This window comes from Pezoporus occidentalis, unplaced genomic scaffold (assembly GCF_034315485.1).
Source record: "Pezoporus occidentalis ecotype Australia unplaced genomic scaffold, CSIRO_AGI_Poc_V1 ctg32, whole genome shotgun sequence".
Lineage (NCBI taxonomy): Eukaryota > Metazoa > Chordata > Aves > Psittaciformes > Psittacidae > Pezoporus > Pezoporus occidentalis.
The window spans coordinates 1,391,951-1,412,856 of NW_026915158.1; the positions used below are offsets into that span (position 1 = coordinate 1,391,951).

The 20,906-nt window shown below is 41.9% G+C and overlaps 1 long non-coding RNA gene across 2 annotated transcripts; it reads left to right on the forward strand.

Annotated features, from left to right (window-relative positions):
- Positions 1 to 319: 319 nt before the first annotated feature.
- On the forward strand, positions 320 to 6,796 carry LOC134168706 (uncharacterized). 2 transcript variants are annotated; one of them, XR_009966636.1, is made up of 3 exons: positions 320 to 2,035; positions 4,118 to 4,273; positions 6,491 to 6,796. It is a non-coding gene; the product is annotated as an uncharacterized LOC134168706 (long non-coding RNA). The 2 variants fall into 2 exon arrangements; XR_009966635.1 differs by having other exon boundaries at positions 4,162 to 4,273.
- The last annotated feature ends 14,110 nt before the right edge of the window (positions 6,797 to 20,906 follow it).

Genomic DNA, 20,906 nt, shown 5'->3' on the forward strand with positions numbered 1-20,906 from the left:
GAAAGAGAGCATGACTCCTCCCCTAGTGCCTACCTGGTTTCTATTGGAAGAAAACCTGTAGGAAGCTCAAGAAAGAATCCATGGTGTCATCATCAGTGCCCTCATATGGACACTGAGGAACTGAGATCTTAGGACACAGCAAAGAAGATATTATGTTTGCCCCATAGTTCATGTGTAGCACCAGAGTCCTCTGGCTGATGAATTACTAGGCTGAAAATGCCTAATACTGGATTTGGACTGGGGAAGTAAATTTGGAAGCAAATGGAATTTGTGCAACAAGGGAGATGTGTGGCCTTAGAGGAAAAAACATACATGCAGCTTCCTGAGATTTGAGTTAAGCATGGAGTAACAGCACTTGAGGAATTGTAGCAAAATCCACATCTCCAAGAGGGGCTTTTAACTCCTTAGCCAACTGAACAGTCAGAAACAGCCCTGGCTGCTGCTGCTAGCAATCACATCCTGAAGCAATGTGGTATTCAAGTAGGAGACTTTATAGTGGGGGTCACATTCTTGGGGAAATGCAAAATGGCTCCCTCATGTCTTCTGCACTCAGGAGCTGATGAGTCATCCTTGCTGCAGAGAGTTATGCACCAAGCAGAGACAGGATTTTTCAGTGCATTTAGTATGGACTTGATAACTTTCTTATTGTTGTCATGCAGAACAGAAGCGTCATCATTTAAGTCTATGGTGCCTAAACTGAATGGCCTTTAGTGTTAGTCTTTAAATCTTTTAATGTAGTGATTAAACATGACAGGGATTAAGTCCCTGTCCAATAGCAGCCTACTTGGGTGCGTTGTTGGTTGGATGCAAAGCACAAAGCCAAATGCTCTTAAGCAGCCAAGCATGTTGCTGTTTCAAAGCATAGCAAGCCCCATCATGTCTGGTGATTAGGAAACATTTCTTTTTTAGTGATGATAGTGCTGAGCAAAAAGCTGATAAAAAGAAAGTTTTCTAGATCAACAAAATATATTGCGGACAAGGGTTAGAACAAAAATTGAGAGGTTTTATCCTAGGTTTTAAATATATGTATGGCATGATTTAGATATACTTACAAGCATCTAGTCTAATGGAAAAAGAACTTGCAAATTCATAATTTCCTCAAGTATCCAGGCATGAGACTAAATTATGCATACAAGGTAAATCAAATAGAGTTTGACACAAAACCCATTAACTAATAAAAACATTCTTCTAGTTGCCAAGTTGCCTAAAAATCTCTGAGGAAATGTCAGAAGGAAGGTACCTGTGTGAGCCATGGAGCCTTTAATTATATCAGCACACAGCATATTTATTCTTGCAGAGTTCTTGAAAGAATTGGTATGTTTTTTTCTCCTCCTCATTTTGTGGGTCTTAAGGTTAACATACAATTCATGCATGATTTAAACCCTGTTCTGGAGGCAATGTCCTTTGCTGGCTCACTGGCCTTTTCCTACGATGCTAATTACTATAGCAACTGCGTGCTTCACATGGCTTTATTTTCATAACATCTGAAAGAGATGAATAGGTAACATTACTGTGCTTTACAGATTACAATAGAAAATTTGAGGTGAAGAAATGAAGTAAATTTGTTCATTTATTGAGGAAAAATTCCATTGCAAAAAAATTAAATTCTTCATTGATGGGTTTGCCTTTCAGCTGGAAACCCCTCTGGGAAGTGTGATTGTGTGACTGGAACTGTGATGTTTTTGCTTTTTCCTCCAGAAAAATAAAATAAAAAAGTTTTTCTTCCATGTGCTTGACTTTAAGAAAACCACATTTGGGGGTTTTGTACTGCTCCAAATATTTCATTTGAAATCTTTTATTTTAAAAAAGAAGTAAACACAATCAGCTGAGCAGAGTCCTTGGCGGGTTGTATCTCCTAATGCATATTCTCTGTGCAGGGGTTAGATGATGCTATGTGCCATGAGAGATGAAATCAACATCTGGAACCTGGGTTTCTAAAAACCAAAGACGTCACATGGATTTATCATACTATTGGTATCTGCAGACATGCTGACAGCCAGGACAAAAATGTGTTTCCCTGCAGCACTGGTGCCAGGTATGCTATGAAGAAGGTGGTAGAGAGCTGACCTGTGTGGGGTGGCTGAGGCTTTTGGGAGAGCTGGGATGCTTAATCAGAAACTTTCATAGATATCTGTGGGCAGAAAAGACAAAAAAAAGGAGAGCTTCAATACTTCTCAGCACAGAAGCTTTTGCTTTAATCATTCTACTTTTTCTTTGCACGCTGCTTTGCACCTCTCACTCACCTGGTGTTATGTCCTTGTCTTTCTCCACATTCCTGGTTTTCCCCAGGCCTCTGTGCTTGTACCATTTTTTATTTATACATTGCTCTTCCTACTGCCTTGCTGAACACTAGTCCTTGCTTTGCTCTTTCATGCTTTCACTACTCAGCCAGTCCCAGTTTTCCTTTTCTACTCCCCCTGCATCTTGCTTTCCTCATGGTCTTGCCAGCCTCCAAAACTGTGCATTCCCCATTTTGCCCTCCGGATCATCTTTGCCTTTTCCCTCTCCAGCTGCTGGTTCTTACCTGCTCCCTGCCTCCCCCACACCCTGTAGACTATGCTGATCCTCATCCACTCCATGTATCAATCAGGTGTCTTCTTACATGGTGCTTGGATGGCATGTTTCTCTTCAGTTTTGGCTACTGCTCAGCCTGAAGCATCCCAGCCCTGTGGGCTAAAAGGAGCAAATCTGGCATGTGACAGCACTGTCAGTCACTTGGAGGAGAACTTTCTGAGGCTGGAGGGGCTGTGGACATCGGTAAGGCTGCTAATGGATGAGCAAGATGTGTAAAACAGGATTATTGAGCAGGGTGTGGGGGGCTGAGGGGAGATCAGGGGAGAGAAAGGGGCGGGGGGGCTGAGATGGGAGATCACCACATTCCTTCAAGTTGGCCTTTTAGACAGCTTGCTGCTGGCTTCTCTCCAGGGTTTGCTTTTCCTGTCCCCTCTGAAGGAGCAGGAGTTAATGCAGGGAGTGGCAGCTGGACATGGCCAAGGTCCCTGGCATGTCTGCATGACCCAGCCACCAGCACCTGCCTCCTTCCTTCTCCCTGACACGGCACCCTCCACACACAGGGCTGTCTCCTCTCTTGGGCAGAAAGGCAGAGTGAGGTGGGTGCCATTTTGACCCTGCTCTCTTCTTTTTGATGCATGTGATGTGATTTGGCTAGGATTTTGTGGGGAGGAGGAAAGGATGCTCTGGCTCTTCACAAAAGCCCTTTGCACGTCTGGAGGGAAGCCACCCTCCGACTGGGAGAGATTTTTCTACAAGGGAAATTATTTGAAGCAATGTATGTGAACAGGGGTGGTCAGAGCTGTCTTTCAGCTGCCTAGCCCTAATTTTGAGGTTGTCTGAGGAGGGCAAAGGAACAGGGAACTGGTTCATAAACAGAGGACAAAGAGCACTGAAACTGAAGAGGCTGTGCCATAACGAGGAAAGGCACCATCTACATGGCAAAGAAACCGTAGTCTGTACTTACTGCTGGACTTACCTCTGAAAACTGTTCATCTGTATGAGTAGCACAACTGAGTTAAGTTTAAGGAAACAAAGACTTTGCCCAAAGGTATTCTCCATCCCAGCAAATGAACTGAAAATGTAAAACATATGGGGCAATCTGATTTTTAACAATAGTTAAAAAGAAAAAAAAATAAAACAACCACCAAAGCTTTTACTGTGTATTTTAAAGAGTTTCAAGGGCAGCAAAAATCACTGGCATGACTTAGCTGTATCCGGAGAGCTGATGCAATCCATATCAGCAGGGAATTGCTTAACACATCTGGGCAGAGTTCCTGCTGGTGGCGTCTACTGGACGTCTCTGCAGTGTTAATAGTGTAATAGGCAATATGCGGGTGGTTTGGGGGCCCCTGCTTTACATTTCTCTCTTTAAGCCTGTTATTTCTGTTTCCTTCTGTTTCCCTTATTTGCTGATGGTCACCAGCTGGGTCCTGACTTTGGGTTTGGGCTGTGCCACCACATGGGCATTCACGTTTGAGTCCATGGTGCCTCAGACCCCCAGAAAATAGAGGTAGAAGTGGTAGAGACCTTTCTGGTTGCTTCAGTTGGTGTAAGTTGGTGTTTTTTGCCTTTTTTTTTTTTAAAGTTTCATTTGGGATGAGAGGTTCCCAAAAGAGGATTTAAGTCCCTATGTGCTGAGTTTCCCAGGCAAAATAATCACGAGCATTGAAAATTTTTCCTCTCTCATACCTTCTGTGGAGAGAAGCAGCAGGTGAAGACAGCAGGTGCCTTGGACACAGCTGCAATGATGATCATTTCAGTAAGCAAAGGTCCCAGAAAGCCTATAAGCTTATAAAATCCCTTTTTAGCTGAAATAAATCGCTGCAGCTTCCCTCTCACAGCTGACCAGAGATTTACTCAGTTTACACGCAGTTTAAGATACACCCAAAGCACTTACAGCCTCTTCTGAACTCCTCCACACTCCTGCTAAGTGTCCATGCAATCCAAAAAGTGTTTGTATCTTTATCCTTTCAAATATCACTGTTGCTGAGGGGAAATCCCCGCTGCTTCATCTTTGCTGCTCTCCCCCTTGCTAGTGGGTATTAGGCTTGACCGCAGCTGACTTTGCTGTCTCACTCCCGGCAACTGGGTGCCAAGCACTATACAGTGACGCAGCAGCTTTTCCTCCCTTCCCTCCATTTCCCCTGGCTGCTGCTGCTGCTTCCTCAAAGTCCCAGGGCTACAGTTTCTGGCCAGTGCAGGGAGGTGATAAGGCTTTGAACTTTTGCTGTGGGCTGGCTTTCTGCAGCAGGTCTGAAGGATGCAACGAGGTAAAGGAGCAGGCAAGGGGCTGAGGAGCCAGATGGGTGATGCCAGACTCAGCTTATTTCCCTCCATTTTTTTAGCCAGCAGTACATCCTTCCAGGTCTGGCACCCCAGCTGGCCTGGCTGCAGGCACTGGGAAGCTTGAGCCTTCCTCTTGATTTTTATTTGTATTTATTTAAACATTTTAAGCAGTTTTGTAGGAATGGAGCTGTAAGATTTTCTCTAAAGAGTGTGGACTTTCTTTTTCAGAGCTGAATTCTTTGTTGTCAAAATATGTACATAACCTGGAGATTCCAGAAGCCTTTTCTAAGACCTGTGAATGGGCTATACGTGATTCTCTTACAAACTGTCACTTTACTGCACTTCTCTTTCTTCCACTGGAACTTAATGGACCTTACCAAGACTCAGGGGTGAACCAATTCAGTGTTTACCAATATTCTGCACTGGTAAAAAAATACAAACCCACCCTTTTTTTTGTGGAAGGAAATCATTATGGAAAAGATGTAAGGATATATATCCATGCGTGCATGTGTGCACACATGCTGGTTTTGACTCAGAAATGGAAGTGATGTCAAGTGACACTGACAAAACGCAAGCATATGTTTTACTTCCATCAGGCTTTTTCATGAACCTAAAGCACTGTCACAGGACTCTACTGATTGCTGATTTAAAAAAATGCAATGGAGTTATGATCCCATTGAAATTCCTCTGAATTTTGATGGATACAAACTATTAAAACAGTGAATAAAACCTAAACCACCTTGCTTTTCTCTTTCCTATTTGAAATCTGGTGGTTTATTATTAATATCTCAATTCTTTGTGCCAGTCTGAGGTGCTGACACTAAACTTCAATATTTTTGCAGACTCTTGTGGAAAACAAAATAAAAAAATCCCGTGTTAGTTTGGACAACTCGCATTCCACTCTAATTGGTGCCTTATAATTTTCCCTCTTCGCATTTTCCCTCTGGTTTTCAAAAGTACTTTTTAGTTTCTCCAAATCACTTTGTAAATTTACATTCTGGCTCAGCTAGTCTGTTTTTCTGTTTTAGAAAAGTCAAGTTGGCTTGGCAAAGCAAATTAATTTCCTTCAGATGAGAGGAGTTTCACTGAAGTCTCACTTCGCAAAGATACACAGTCCCCTAACTGCTAAGCTGCATTTACTGACACAGATGCAAAGTTGTCCAGCTGGAGGAGTTGCTACTTGTAAAGGCATGGGTATTGGAGAAAGTTTTTCCCCACCCTGTGTTACCTGTATATCCAAGGCCAACTCCAAGTCTCTGGGTGGGGTGCCTGCAGGGCACACCAAAGGATGAGCAGTGATGGAAGGGATCATACCTCTGTTTTTTCTTTCATGTTTCACATGTATGCTCACACTCTGCCACAATTGTTTTGGTCTTCCCTTGATTAAGTTTGTAACCCAAGCTGCCTGTCTCAGCTGAACTTCAAAAGACCCAGGAAAGTAATTCATCTGGTTACAGGGAGCAGGTTACAGAACCAAGTGATATGAGAGCACCTTTGCAATTCCAGCTGATGCCATAGCAGAGGCTGAAGATATGAGACTCATCTTGTTCCATTTTTTTGTTTTATATTTACAGTCTATCCCACTGGTGTCACCAGAGAAGCTTGAGCTGGAAATGATCACATAAACAAGCATGTCCCTTTTGTTTCATTGGCTTTCATAATCTGTTCAAAAAGACTTTTGACTTTATAGGTTTTTGCACTGAAATCCTTGTACCCATCTCTGATTATCTTGAGAAGTCTTATGCAGACGCAGAACCAGACTACGAAAGGTCTGTGAGTATCTCAGCTGCTTAATATTCCCCGCAGAGTGCTGGACAGCAAAATATCTCTGTATGTATTTAAATGTTAACCATTCTAAGCACTGCTTTACAGCTTATATTGCTTATTGCAAAACTTCATCAACTTTGTGATAATTGTCTGTGTACCAGAACAGATCGGATTGGTGGTGTTCTCAGTCATATTTGTTTCTGTCAGTATGTGTTGAGGGACTGAAGGAAAGAGGTGTGTGAAATTCTTCCCAGGCTGTACTTGGCTGTTTTCCTTTGCTGCCGTGCTTGGCTCTCCCCTTTGGCTGTCCTCAGAGGAAGAAGCTGTGTGCAGAAATTAGGAAAATCTCAGAGAGAGTACACGACCCTCAAAACAGTAGCTTGGCCTTTATAGAAGAAAGAACTTGTAGCAAGTAATGATTTATGTATCTTTAAGAGAAAGGAAAACTAGTTGCAAATGAATTTCATGTGTAATGGAATTTCAACTTACTAAGCAAAAAGAAACACACATAATGATTCTATGATTCTATAATGCATTGATAGAGGCATCAGGTGAATCTTTTCACCTGGCCTTTTGGAAAATGCTGCTTGAGAAAACATTGGTAGTGTAAAAACTTATGTCATACTTAACTCTGCAGAGTGACTGTTTAACTTCACTAGCTGGGGAGGATGCCGTGTTAGATCAGGTGAGGGAAGTGGAGGTAAAATAACACAAAAATAAGAGTTGTGGGGCAGAACTAATGGTAGAAACTGCCATCTGTGCATACAAAGAAATATCTGTTACATTTTAAATTCAAGTCATAGCAGTCTTAGAACCTTTGCTGCTTTGGAAGAGAGAGAACATCCCTTCCATGCTGAAACAAGAAGGTGGAACATTTTCGAAATACTGAAAATGTGTGTGTGTTTTATACCATCTCTTTTCAGTTACAAACCTTTGTTCCTAGGTTAGGTGTTTGGCACCCCTTGAGTCCCTCAGTAGAGAGCAGAGAGAGAGAAACGCTCCTGTTTGGCATCTCCAAAAGTGGTAAATCACCCCTGCTTGTTTGTAAAATCCCTGAGAGCACCACAGTGGGCCTTACTAAAACTTTAACAGTGTAAGCTGAAAGAAGTAGGATATTGTGTATATGCCAAAACTGGTCATATTTTTTTTATTTCATATCTTCAAAAAAAAAAAAAAAAATAAAGAAAAGCCAAAAAGGTTTCACTTTTGGTCAAGCCACTAAGAAAAAAATAAATGAGTGTATCAGTTCCTACTTTGTGTTTCAATAACAGCAACAACACAGGAAAGTTGTCAATAAAAGCAATAAATCGAGTGAGTAGGAGTTACCATGTGTGATTATACAGGAGTGAAAATGAGACTGATTAGGGGAATACAGGGTATCTTTGTTCCTCGGTAGGAGCAAAGACGCCATCTCCACTTTTCACTCAAGATAGTTGGTATGTCCTGCTGCCCTCAGTGCTTCTGGGGTTACTCATGACTCTTCTGCTTTGCACAGGCAGTGAAATTTTCTCTCAGAGGCTTGTGTCAGTTTAATAGTCTTTCCGGAAAAGCACTGTACTCAGAGCTTCTTTCTGTTTCCCCCTGCTAGTTTCCAAGTGGGAAAATCGCTCTCTGAAAGTTTGGCTGTTTAGGAGCTGAGCTGAGCTGTAGGGATGATTTTCACTTTTGCACTCTTGCAGACTCAGTTTCTTCTTGTCTCCCTGTGGCCGCATGTAGCTTCTCACAGCTTCTTCCAATTTGCTGGTGCAATAGAACAGAGCCTGCTGCTCAATAACTAGCCTCTCCTGCATCTGCCTCAGCATCCTCTCTGGGACAGTGGAAAGTGTCAGGTCCGGCAGTGAAAGATCTGAGAAATGCTGGAGCAAGGTAGTTAAAAGGAATCTCCTCTGAAGGGGAAAAGTTTGCTCTTGCCCACCCTCAAAGACTGCTTTATGTACTGCAGCCTCCACTGGAAGAGAAGCTCCATTAAAATCAAATCACAGCTTTATTTTTAGCACTTGACGTATTCTCTTTTCTCCATGCACATTTCCATTCCCTTTTAATTCATGAAGCTCCTGGCCTCGGTTGCCTCCGGTGGGAAGGAAAAGGACTAGGCAGTTGTATGCTGTGGGAAAGGATTGCCTTTCACCTTTTTGCCTTTCATTTTCAACAGATGCCCTCCTGCTCATGTATGATGAGAAATGATGAACAGGATTCACTTTCTTTGGTGCCGTTCAGTATTTTGAACACCTTTATATTTTCCCTTCTCTGAAGTGAACAGGTTTGATTTTACTATTCATCTAGAAGGTTTTCATGCCTCTAATTATTTTCATTGTCATTTCTGAACTTGTTTCATTTCTATTTTGTCCTTATCAAGGTATCCAGAACTGATCACAATGCACTGTTTGGGTAATAAAAAGTATTTTCAGTATTGCTTCTCTGTTCCATTCTTTTTCTTTCCTAACTATTCCTTTTTTTAGCACTGAAAGACATCTCTGACAAAATGCCTACAGTGACACCCAAGTGTTTTTCTGACTCTTGGCAGTTAAATTTAGAAGCCTGAAAATGCAGTTCCTATTCTTCCTCTCAGAAGGCACCATCTTCTGTTTGAAAATGCTGCATTCGTCCGTGATAGCATTTTGCTTTGCTGATATCTCATCCAAGCTCCTCTCTTGGTTTACTTGAAGATTTTGTCTTCCACCTTTTTTATTCTTCTGTTTCTCTATTGATTTTCAAACTTTCTTAGCAAAAAATCTGAAATCATTTGACTGTCCACGACTGTTTTGTGTCTGCATTTTATTCCTCTTCATTCCAAGAGCCTGAGTTTATCTGCACTTGTAGAAAATAACTTATCTTGTACTTTTTAGAATTACCAATTTTTAAAATACTTTAAATCCAGGTCAGATCAACACATTACCATGATTTATTAGTGGGTCTGAAAATCTTTGGCTTAACTAATCTGTTCTTATAGCAAAAGCACTTCATCAACTAGGATAAATCACTAAGGTTCACTCAGAAGCACTGCTGCTGCTGAGCTCATCAGTCATACAGGCTGCAGAAGGCCACGGTGCGGCAAATAATAATAATAATAGATTGATAATTTGTGGGCTCTTCTTTTTCATTAGACATACTGACCTACAAACAAGGAGAACAGTGTAGCTGTGTATTTCATGATTACATCAGCTACCAAAAGCTCAAATTGGCTGATCAGAAATGTTTACAAACTTTTTGTTGTTTTTTTCAATAAAAATGTTTATCCAGGAATTGCTGAATTTTCGTGGTTGACATGATTCTCATGTCAATCTCATGAGTGACAAACAGCAACAAATTAAAAATGTAATTATGTATTTTTAAAACATTTGGAAAAAAAACCCACAAACTCCTGTTTCTCCTATTAGAATTTGCAGTTTCTGACTTGGGGACTCTGTTTCCAGAGCAACAGCTGATAATATAACAAACACTGAAGGAAGCAAAAGAGAGAATCCCCTCTTCTATTTTAGGTTAGAGTTATGTCCCTCCGTTATTGCTAAGGAAATGAGTATGTTGCACTGAAGCAAGTATACCATGCATCTCTGCATGAAGAGCCTTTGCAGCGTGTTTGTTACCTGGTGTCTGCCAAGAGATGGAGCTGCAGAGTCAGACACCTACCAAGCCTGACCCCGTCTGTCAGGAGTGATATAATAAAACCCTTGGCAGCAAAAGCCTGTAGCCTTTCATACTGATGCATGCTACTTTTCTGTCCAGTGACGACAGACTTGTTTTGGGAACTTATCCAACTCTGTCCAATCTATTCCAATTTATTTCGTTAAGCTGTGGTTCGGAAAAGCCAAGAAACAAATTATATTGGTGAATCCTGGCCTCTGATCAGATAATGTTATAGAAAATGCTCATCAGTCCCACAGTTGATCACTAAAAGGATGAACATGGCTGCCCTCTTGGACTTGCCTTCAGATCTCTGTTCCTTACATAAACCCCTGTAAAATGCTGCTAGTGGTGCCTTGCTTTCACTCAGCAGGTAATTTTCTGGGCCTACCTTCACAATTTGGGTGTTGCTAAAAACCTTGTCTCGGTTTCTAGCCACCTGCAGTGTGAGACCGAAGACAGCAAAGAGATTCCCAAGCTGACGGAGACCTGAGTTTGTCAGTCTGCAAACTGTCCTGCCCACATGGATTTATGGGCTTAGCTCTGGAAGCTGTAAACCTGTGTTAGTACAGTGCGTAGCCAAGTATTTTTGGAGCAGACCTCAGGTTCAACTCTGGGTTAATGCAGTGATCTGGCATCTCCAAGCCAGCTCCCATCCACACCATGCTCTTGTCCTTCCCGGTCCCAGCATCGTGGTGGGTGGGATAGATCTAGGTTTGTATGTACCTGCCTGTAAAATCCCAGGATTGCCTGGAGTTATTTTGGGATTAGGTACAGGCATGGAGAGGCTGCTGAGCTAATTGGGCTCCCACTCCTATCGAAGCCCTGGGGGGATTCTCAGAATAGATGTTCCTGCAAACCAAGTTACTCGAGTCTCTAGATCTTCACACAGTACATCTGCCACATCAGTTCTGGTGCAAGTGAAGAGCTGGGAAAGGGCAAGAACGGACTTACTCAAGGACCCTCTCATACCCATGAGCAGTCAGGGCATCCTCTGGTTTAAAATTTGTGTTCTGCTTAATTTGCTTAATTCAAAGTCCTTGTGCATATTGATTCTTTTGCTGAGAACCAACAGCTTATCACTGGATAAATTCTCTCCTAGTTGCACTCCAAGGTGGGGAAGGAAGGGAGACAGGGAGATGTACGAAGGGAGGTGAGTCTGCCTCTGTCTTTGACTTGCACTGCGAACCTTGGGTCTGAGCAAACCAGTTTTGCAACTTGCTTCCAATAAAGGTTCCATTCTTTGTGTTAAGTGGTATGTCAATAAGAGAGAGATTCAAAACTAAATAGAAGAAAGTCCAGTTGTCTGTTTGCTAAATAAGATTGAGAAAAATAATTTTCCCCAATTTTTTTTCATGGGAAAAGGCTGACCTGGTTTATATGCATCACTCCAGCAGAAATATCTTGGCTAGGGATACTGACCAGAGTGAGGGATTCAAATATTTTTGGGGATAAGGATCAGGCCCTGGCTGACAGCATGAAAATTTAACATTGCAATCCCAAGGTCTCTTTGAGTTTTAGACTACACAGTGCTTGGTGAAATGTGTTTTAACCTGAGTTCCCAGTGAAAAGCCTGTTTGTCAATCAGTCTGTCATTTGCTGGTTAGGTAGGGAAGGAAATCAAGAAATAGTACAGGAGAGAAGTGAACTATTATTGAGGCTTGTAGGTGGCAGGTAGCTGATCAAAATATGTGTGCCTTTTGGCCATGCGTAGATCCAAAATAGCATAACACACATTGTCCCTTGCTGTGGTGTCAAAAGGAAGAAAAGAAGAATTCGAGTTATGAGGAAAAAAAATCTGTCTGCTGAATATCTGACTTTAGATAATAACTCCTTGAAATACCTGTGATCTTTTTACTGAGGTAAATAAATTATGAATTTATGATTTTTTAAACCAAAATAACCCACTTAGACTCTGGCACATAGATCTTTATAGGTTCACACGCTCCACTAGAGCAGTGACTCCCATTTTTCATATCCGTGTTTCCAAGTCTAACAAGTCACTGTGGAGCCTGCACTGGACTGGTGGGTCTGCTGCCTTGGGCACGGGGCTATAGTTCTAGCATAATATGCTCATTCCTCAACTCTGAAGCCCATATCACTGATTAGAAACCATAGGTCCATGTAAGCCCTGGTAACTCACTGAACCTTGGTGCCTCATCCTTCCCGTGTTGGTAAATGGAAACACCATCAATGGATAAACGTAATGATAGGTTTTGTCATAGCTTAAAGATGTTCTGCTTTATACAGGTAAGCAATGCATTCTTACTGTCTCTGAGAGATGTGGTTACTGACAGAGGAGTGGGTAATTCACCCAAGGTCGAGCTCACCAGATTCAACAGAAAGCCTTAGATACTTCACTTAGCATAGGAGGGGTGCCAGTATATTTACGTACATACGTCAGCTGACAAAAATACAGCTTGTTTGGCATTTTTGCTTTGTGTAATACCTGAGGAAATTTGGTTCCGTCATCTTCTGTGCATATTTATCTTAATTTTCAGGGAGCAGGTCCAGTCACTGGAGCACAGACAAACCATACATATGTGAGCTGCACTGTATTTTAATTAAGCAATTAAGAATAATTCTTTTTTGCACTGCATAGGTAGTTGATATTCTAAATGATGCAATTACATGCACATACTTTGTTTATTAAGACAAAGTGGCTCTGTTAAAGTGCTACAATAAAGTAACCACCTTTTGCTGAAGCAGCTCCATTTTCTACATCGTAAAACCACTTTCTCCCAGTACAGAACTTGTCAGCACCCAGTTGCCCCCTGAGGCCATGTGAGAAATTGCAAACGCTCTGCTCAATCAGGAGCTGGTTGGGTCTGGTGGTCAAAACATGACAACTTTCAGCACAAGAGATAGGGTTTGGTGGTTACTTCTGGAGTTAATTATTGAGACCAGACAACACCTTTAATCACTGTTTAAATAACAGCATTTCTCACTCTGTAGCTGAAGCGCTATGTTAAGCCCAATGTTAAATACTTACAGAGCATATCAGGTCAATCAGACACCTCATGGATGTTTCAGTTTTGCTCCTCTAAGCCATGGGGTAATGTGACTCAAACTCTAAGATTTTAAAAGTCATGCAATGCTGGGACTATCTGAGCCCCTGTCCCTTCCTGTGCTTACCTGTTTGCAAAACAATGAATCCTGTGCTTACCTGTTTGCAAAAAATTCAGTTGTAATGGGATTATAGTGGGAAGAATATACAGCATGTCATTTGAAAAATAATTTCTCTGTGTATTGTTGAATGATGTCATACACAAAATTGAAGAGCAATTAATAGCACATCTAGGCTTTTAACGCAGCAGTACTGAGGAACTTTGAGTAACTGGATAATGAATGGCAAAGGTCCATGTGCTTCCCTTCAGCTGGCCAGGCATTTTTCAGTGAAGCGCACCTCTGATAAAAACTGGTTATTTGAACTCAGAGCATTTCACAGACACATCCCGGGGTTGGTAATCATGCAGTATCCACAGGCAGGGCTCTCCCAGGCATAGCAAGGCTTGGAAGCAGGTCCCTTGCAAGGCTTTCTGACTGGGGCTAGGGGTTAAAAACCAAAGCAATACCAGTTGGCTTGGTGGCTTCACAGTAGAGGTGAAATGACTGATGCTAGGAAAATATTTTTTACAGGACGTAAGAGTTGCTGATGTCCCAGTTTATGACAGTTCTTCCATGGAGGAGTAATATGGGAAAGACCTGAATACCCGGAGTTGATAGTAGTAGGGCAGATGGACTAAGATCCTTCCTACATCATGGCTGTCAGATCATTTATATTGGAAGGTTTTCTGTTTTTCTTTAAAAACACTTATTTACTTCTTTTTCCTTCCAAGCACATGACTACAGCGGGGATTGTATTGCAAAAAGTCAGTTCTCATTGGCTTCTATCTAAGACATCAGAAAATCCTGCTGTGTAAAAAAATGACTAAGACCTCTGTAGGTATGAAGACCTAATTTCTTCCTTGTCTGTTGGGGTATTTCTTCAGGGCGATATGAATAACATTCTCTAGGGCAATGTGGGTAAAAGCAGTTTGCCCTTTGGTAGGCTTGCACTGAATGTAACAGCTCTTGGAAAATTTGGGTTTGTCTCTGTTATTACCACATGTTGGAGTGAGCAGCTTCAAAGACACACAGGGATTAGCTTTCCTCTCAGAACTTTTTCTCTGACATTTGTTAACCTCACTGCCTTTAAGTTTAAGACTTATCAAAGTATATGGGCTCTGATGCAGGGGTCTCTTTGTCTATCATTGTGGGGTGCGTTGGGTGACAGGTGTTGCACTGTTGCTGATGCCAGGTACTGGAAAAGAGATGTAAAGACTTCCAGCTTCTGAAGGTGGCATTCCTGTACTTTTCACAAGCAGCACATTCAGCCTTTCTTCCATGCTGATGGCTCAAGCTGTTCCCTCAAAGCCTCTTGCACTGTGTTGGTATGGCAACAGGCTGCCAGGTTTTACATCAAGAGCAATGTCACAGCAGTTTGTTCTAACAATTTATTGTTGTGGATTCAAGATATCTGGAGAACTCTCTTCACTGCTTCCCTTACCTTTCTGGACCTTTAAGGTCAATCTATTTTTCTTCCTACAAAGCTGTCAGGTTATTTGCTTTCCTATCGCATTCCCCTCTGGAGCACTCTGTGCAGTGCAACATACACCTCTATGGAGAGATATAGGCAATGCCTGGCTGTTTTGGATCTATATTTTAATAGTGCCAAATACTTGCAATTGCTGCACCATTGAGCTGTTGGAAAGCCTAGCTCCAGTGGAAATCTGCCCAGTTTCTCACCCATTTCTCAATGGTCCTGAGGCAGCCCTGCATTTCTGTCAGCTTTTGAGTTTAATACTCTTGTAAACTGAGACAATAGGTCTGAGGCTCCCTGGCACAAATGGAGCAAGGGGGCACTGCAGGAGGTGCCTGTTACCTGGGCAGCTGAGCTACATCTGTGCTTGTAACGGCTGGGGCATAGGTTTGAGCCTGCTCTGTGTTTTCCGACACTGCTTGGCTGGGTTAGCCCAGCTGCCAGCATGGTTTTGGCCAGTACTGACTACCAACTGCAGACAGTGGTCTCTGTGAGGAGAGTGGAATATGCCAAGGACCCTTCCTGCCAGGCAGTCTGCATATGACCACCCTGCTTTTGGGAAGAGAGGAGTTTGCCATGCAGGGGAGACCTCAGTGTTACAGCATATCCCCTTGCCTGTCCTACTTTACTAGTGTAGACAAACTAATAGGTGACTGGTAAGGGATTAAATGTGCCCTGGCTGCTCCAGGGCAGAATGTTTCTATAGCAGGTTGGGCTGTGCAAGACAGTCCTGTTCAGATGGCTTGGGGCTGGCTGCCTTTAGGGCAGGCTGGAGGCAGCCCAGTGGCACAGCCAGGCATCATGAGCTGCCCTCTGGCTCTGCGACTGTTACTCCTATTCCTAGTATTGCTATTGTGGTGATGATGGTGATGATGATGATGATGATTGATGATGGTGGTGGTGGTCGTGGTGATGATGATATAGTATGATTTTTTGAGGTTCCAACCTCCAAAACGATCTGAAGGCTCTGCTCTAACCTATGGCAGCAGTAGCAGGAATTGAGGATGCAAGGCTCATGCCTGGGCTATGGCATCAAAGCCCGCATGAGCGCATGAAGGTCAAGACCAAGCTGCAGTCACGCTGGAAGGAGGCAGTAGGTGGACAGATGCAAAGATGGTGTGACCACTTCAAAATTGCCTATTTGGGATCTTCTCCTGGAGCCTACTGTCACCTGAAGCTGGGAACAAGCAAGCATTTATCCAGTGTGAAAGATCATCAGAGGCCAGGGATGAACTGGAGAACTCAGTTGTTTGAGAGCACAGGTATTACCCTCTGGGTCCAGGTTTAAACTAGCAGTCCTGCAACTTCTATGTCCCGAGGCTCTTCAGGGCTCCTGCTCAGGATTTTTCCCAAGTGTGCTGGAGCTTCCTCGAAGACTGGCAGCTGCCCTGACCTGCCTTTCAGTGCCTCCTTGGGAGTCATGGGGCTGTGAATATCAGTAAACAGGGACAGCATCAGAAAGGCATTTCTGTTTCTTCCCCAAGACTGATGAGGAATATCTGAGTATTGTCTCTTCCTGTGGGGTGTCCAAAATAACACAGCTGCACCCCAGCAGCACTTGTGAGAGCTCACGTCGTGTCCCTCCTTCTTGAATGCCACTATTTGATCATTCCAATTAACTCAATTCAGTGTGCAAGAAATATGTGGAAATCCCTTCTTCCTAAAAGAACATAAATGTTTTCAAATAATTTGACAATTTAAAAAATTTTAAATGCTTTCTTTTACTTTAAGTGATGAGGAAACAAAGTTTGGGAGTGTAAGAGAGTCATATTCAGTGAACCAAAACTTCAGGGATATGATTTTTCAAGATGACTAGTTTTACAGTCCTGGTGGAATTTCTCCTTTTAATTAAAACCAAATAATTTTTAGAATGTATTACATGCATCTTGAATAAGAACTACTCTCGGATCTTGCAAAATTAAATATGAAATCATTATCCTAAGTCAAGAGAGAGGTTAACTTTCCATTGTGAATCTTAAGTGTGATATCCTTGCTCATCTTGTTTTAATTGATGGCAAACAGTTGTGTTGTACATATTGTACCCATTGGCATATTCTGGTTGGTGGCAAGCTGAAAGACTTCGCCTTAAAGTGGAAAAAGGAATTCAGGCCTGAAAAAGCTGCACTGCTTCCTGAGATATTGTTGTCACTCTAGTATTATAATTTAGAATAAAAAAGCATGAGTAGAACAGTTGCTGCTTCCTTGCTGTTGTGATCCTATATGTATTTTCTGTTTTATACCTGTGCTAACACATCAGCTTAGCATGGAAGGAGCTAGCAATTTGTACATTTATTAGTCACGCTGCTCTGCCTCATGTTTTTACTGGAGCTAAATCCATGGACCATGTCATTGTTAGGTTCATTCCCTCATTTGAAGAACTGGAACTCATGAGAGCATGACTCTAGAACCAATTATGAGTGATAACACTGCTGAATTTTCTAGTACCATTTGTTGCTTTAGTGATACGCTTTTTCTTCAGGATTACCTAAATAATGATAAAAACGTGTTTTTAAAAACATATTGAACATATTAGCTAAGAAGTTTTAGTGCTTTAACCAGGCAGGGATAACTGAACCTTGTGTCATTGGTTGATTGACACGGAGTCTGGTGTTTAAAATGCATCTTCAAGAAAAGACCAGGCTCTAAGTACTGTAATGCTAATATATTTGTAAAAGATTTTGTTGTGGTTTTTTCTTTTTTAATAATTTTTAAGGAACCAAGATCTTATTTTGTGAATCATAAAAGTAATATTTCTTGAAATAGACAGTAAAACCATCCATCCAGTCATTGAAAGAGGCATACTAGTTGCAGTAGTTGCAAAACTGATAAGAAGTCTTGGAGCTATCAGTGAGCTATATATCCAAACAGGAATAAACATATCAAGCTTATTCCTGTTAGTGGACTCCAGGGTGAAAAAGGGAAAGAGAGGTGACGTGTTACATGCTACTCAAAGTTGTCCTCTATTCTCACCACATAAGGTAAGATCTATAGGACTCACTTTCCAGCCTTGGCTCGAGATATGATGTTACCCCAGTGTGCCATCTCACACTCGCTTTCAGCTTCATGGGATTTTCTGAAGGAAAATTTACCTTAATTTGTTCCAAGTTGGCTTTTTTTTTTTTTAATTGTCTTATTCTACATTTATTTTATAGCATTACACTGACCAAATATCATGAAATTCCTCCTCTTTTTTTTTTTTTTGTTGATGAGAGATTGTTATTGAAATACAAATTATCTTTATACTGTAAGTTAATGGTTAAAAGTTTTAAAAAGGATTTATCCCAGAAATAGCTATAGTCAAAGACACAGAAATTGCTTTACTGAAGATGAAATAGTTGCCTCATCCATCCAATTATACTATACTTCTCATCATAGAAGCATGATATAATTAATAGACTGAATTTTTCATCTCTATGATGTTGATACTGAACTCAAAATGTAGTCTTCCTGCATTTTGTTTTTTTTTTCTATTGTGGTGTAAAATTGATTGCTCACTACTAATAAAAAGTAAGCTCTTACCATGTATATTTCCAGTTATTTTAAGCTTATATTTTATTACTTGAATGTGAAAGCACTTTACAAAGATATTATTATTTTTTATGAATATCTGCCAGTTGTTTTTCACTTCTGTAGTAAGGGGGTGTATTAATCACACCTAGGTATGACTGGAGATACGTCCATAGTTAGAAAGCCATGAGAACATCAGACATATCATATACGTCTGCACTTGGAGCTTGGACACCTGAGTGGGAGTGGAGGAAGAGAAAGGATAACACCCCCATGTTGTTTCATTACAGATAGCCACAACTCACACTTAAACATATGCTCTTGCCTTTAGCTTGGTAGTCTTTTTCCCCATGCAGCTCAGTGTCGCTCTTCATCACGTATCATGAAAGCTGTTGAAAAGCATAGAGGTTGTTGCAACAGGAAAGTTTCTCCACCTAAGTACCATCTGCTCATGAGTGCTTGAAGTTGAATCCACCAGTTGAACTGCTTGGAGGTAGCAGAAACAAGACACAGGAACATGATCAGAGGGAGCTCGTTGATGCTTCTGCTTCTTTCTGGTCCTTTGGTGAAACCATGCCATCCTCATGGCCGAAGGAATACAGGAGTCTGCCTACCTTTGGTTGTTTAAAAATACTACATTTGGTCTTCTTAGAAGTTGCCATAATCAAAGCAAATGCCTGAAGAGCTTTATTTCATTTTAAGAAAGAATCTACACTGCCTGTTTACTGGGGAGAGTTTGAAGACATGAAGTGGGTGCTTGATAGTGGCAGACAGAGCAATGAGACTTTCCTCTACCTATCAAATTCAAACAGAATGACCCTTAATGAGGTCTTTCTCTTGTCTTGCCTTGCCTTGTCTTGCCTTTGCAAGAGAGTTGTCAGGTCTTAGGTGCTGATACCAATTCAGCTCACGACTCCTTGTGCTTGGTGTTTCTTCTGAAGTTAGGTCAAGAAGAAAATGGAAAGTGTTTGCCCCTCCTTTAGTGTGTTCTGTTCTCACTGGCCCTGTTGTTAAAGGGGAAAAAAAGCAGATTGGATGTCAACAGCAGAACTTCACTTCGAAGAAGAGAAGAAAGCTGGCCCAGCTGGGCCATTCCCCTGTGAAAGGAGGGTGCAGAAGAGAGGAGGAGGAGAAAATGAACTTGTTAGTGCAAAATCCAGGCTTGACTCCATGCCTTACCATTACTTACCTCGTTTCCCTTTATGCAGTCTGCTCAGAGAGCATTAAGATTTCTAACAGTAGTTGTTGCAGTGGGACTAAGTCACTCTAAGACTGCAGCTCATTATTTAACCTCTCCTTGTGGAAAGGATAAAATCCCTGTTTCAGAAGGCTGTAGTGCTGAGTGAGGACGCTGAGAGGCAATGCTGAGGTGTTCGTAGCCGTGAAGACTGCAGAAGCACCATGTCTGTGCTGTGTCTGTGCTAGCTGGGTGTGCTGGGAGGCTTTTCTCTCAGTACTTTCAAGGCTTGTTTTGCAGTATTTATCATGATGATCTGGAGAATACAACCCCTTGGGAGCAATGAAGGTGTCATAGACAGGACTCACATCAAGCTACTATTAGGGACAATGCTCAAGGGACAAGGTATCTTAGTATGGTGAACTCTGGATAAGGACACCCAGTGTGAGTGCAGATAGCGCTCATGAATTTAAAAAAGCTTTGAGCTTTCACTTCAACCAGGCAGTCTCCTGAGTGCTTATCAGCAGTAGAGTAGCTCTGAAATTCAGAGTAGAGAGTGAGCCTGTTACAATCCCAGCATATATACTTCTATTCCTAGTTTCTGGACTTTGAACATGCTGAAGCAGAACAAAAAATAGAACATGACCAAGGTATCTTGAAAGCTAGATGTGACTGGGATTCTGCAGATAGCACAGCCACCTCACATAAATCCTCAGAGGCTGCTCTTTTCACAACATAGCCTGGAAAGCCTGCCCAGGGTTTTTTCTCCAGGAGCTTCTAATTATGATAGAGGAGTGGAGAAACATTTAGTCCCTATTTCACACCATGTTTCAGAAATGCAGCATTTTACCCTTCCACTTGACTTTCCTCATGATGTTGCTTTGGTTTTCTTCTTGTCTGTGATTAGAGGGGGCTGTTTATTGCTCTGTTTCTCTCTGGTCCTTTGGTGAAGTTACTCCTGCTCTAAGAAGGAGTAAAGCCTGCCGTTTCTTACTCTCTCATCGCCAGCTTACAGTGCTTGGTCTTTATGAGGCTGCTAGAATCAAAGGAAACACTGGAATATCTCTTGTTTCAGTGTAAAAAAGAGTTGGCCCTGCCTAGCTGGTGGAAAATGCTTGAAAATGCAAATAAGGTATACATGATAATGGCACAAAGAGCAGAAAGACTCCCGAGGCTGTTTTTTGAACCTCACTCTTTTGGTGCTAACTTCAAGATTTTGACTGCTTCGCAGAAGTGCTATTGCCAGTATGCTATATTTGAATGCACACCCAAACACATGCATATATATACACTTCTTTGGGGCTCAGTTACTCAGCCTCCTTCTTGGTGCAGGGCTCTTTAGCAATCGTTCTGCTTGCTTTAAACTCCATTTTTTGCCTAGCAGATGCATGGTGATTGCTTCGCAGCAAGAGAAGTTAGTTTTGCCTGTGCAAAACCATGTATTTACTGCTG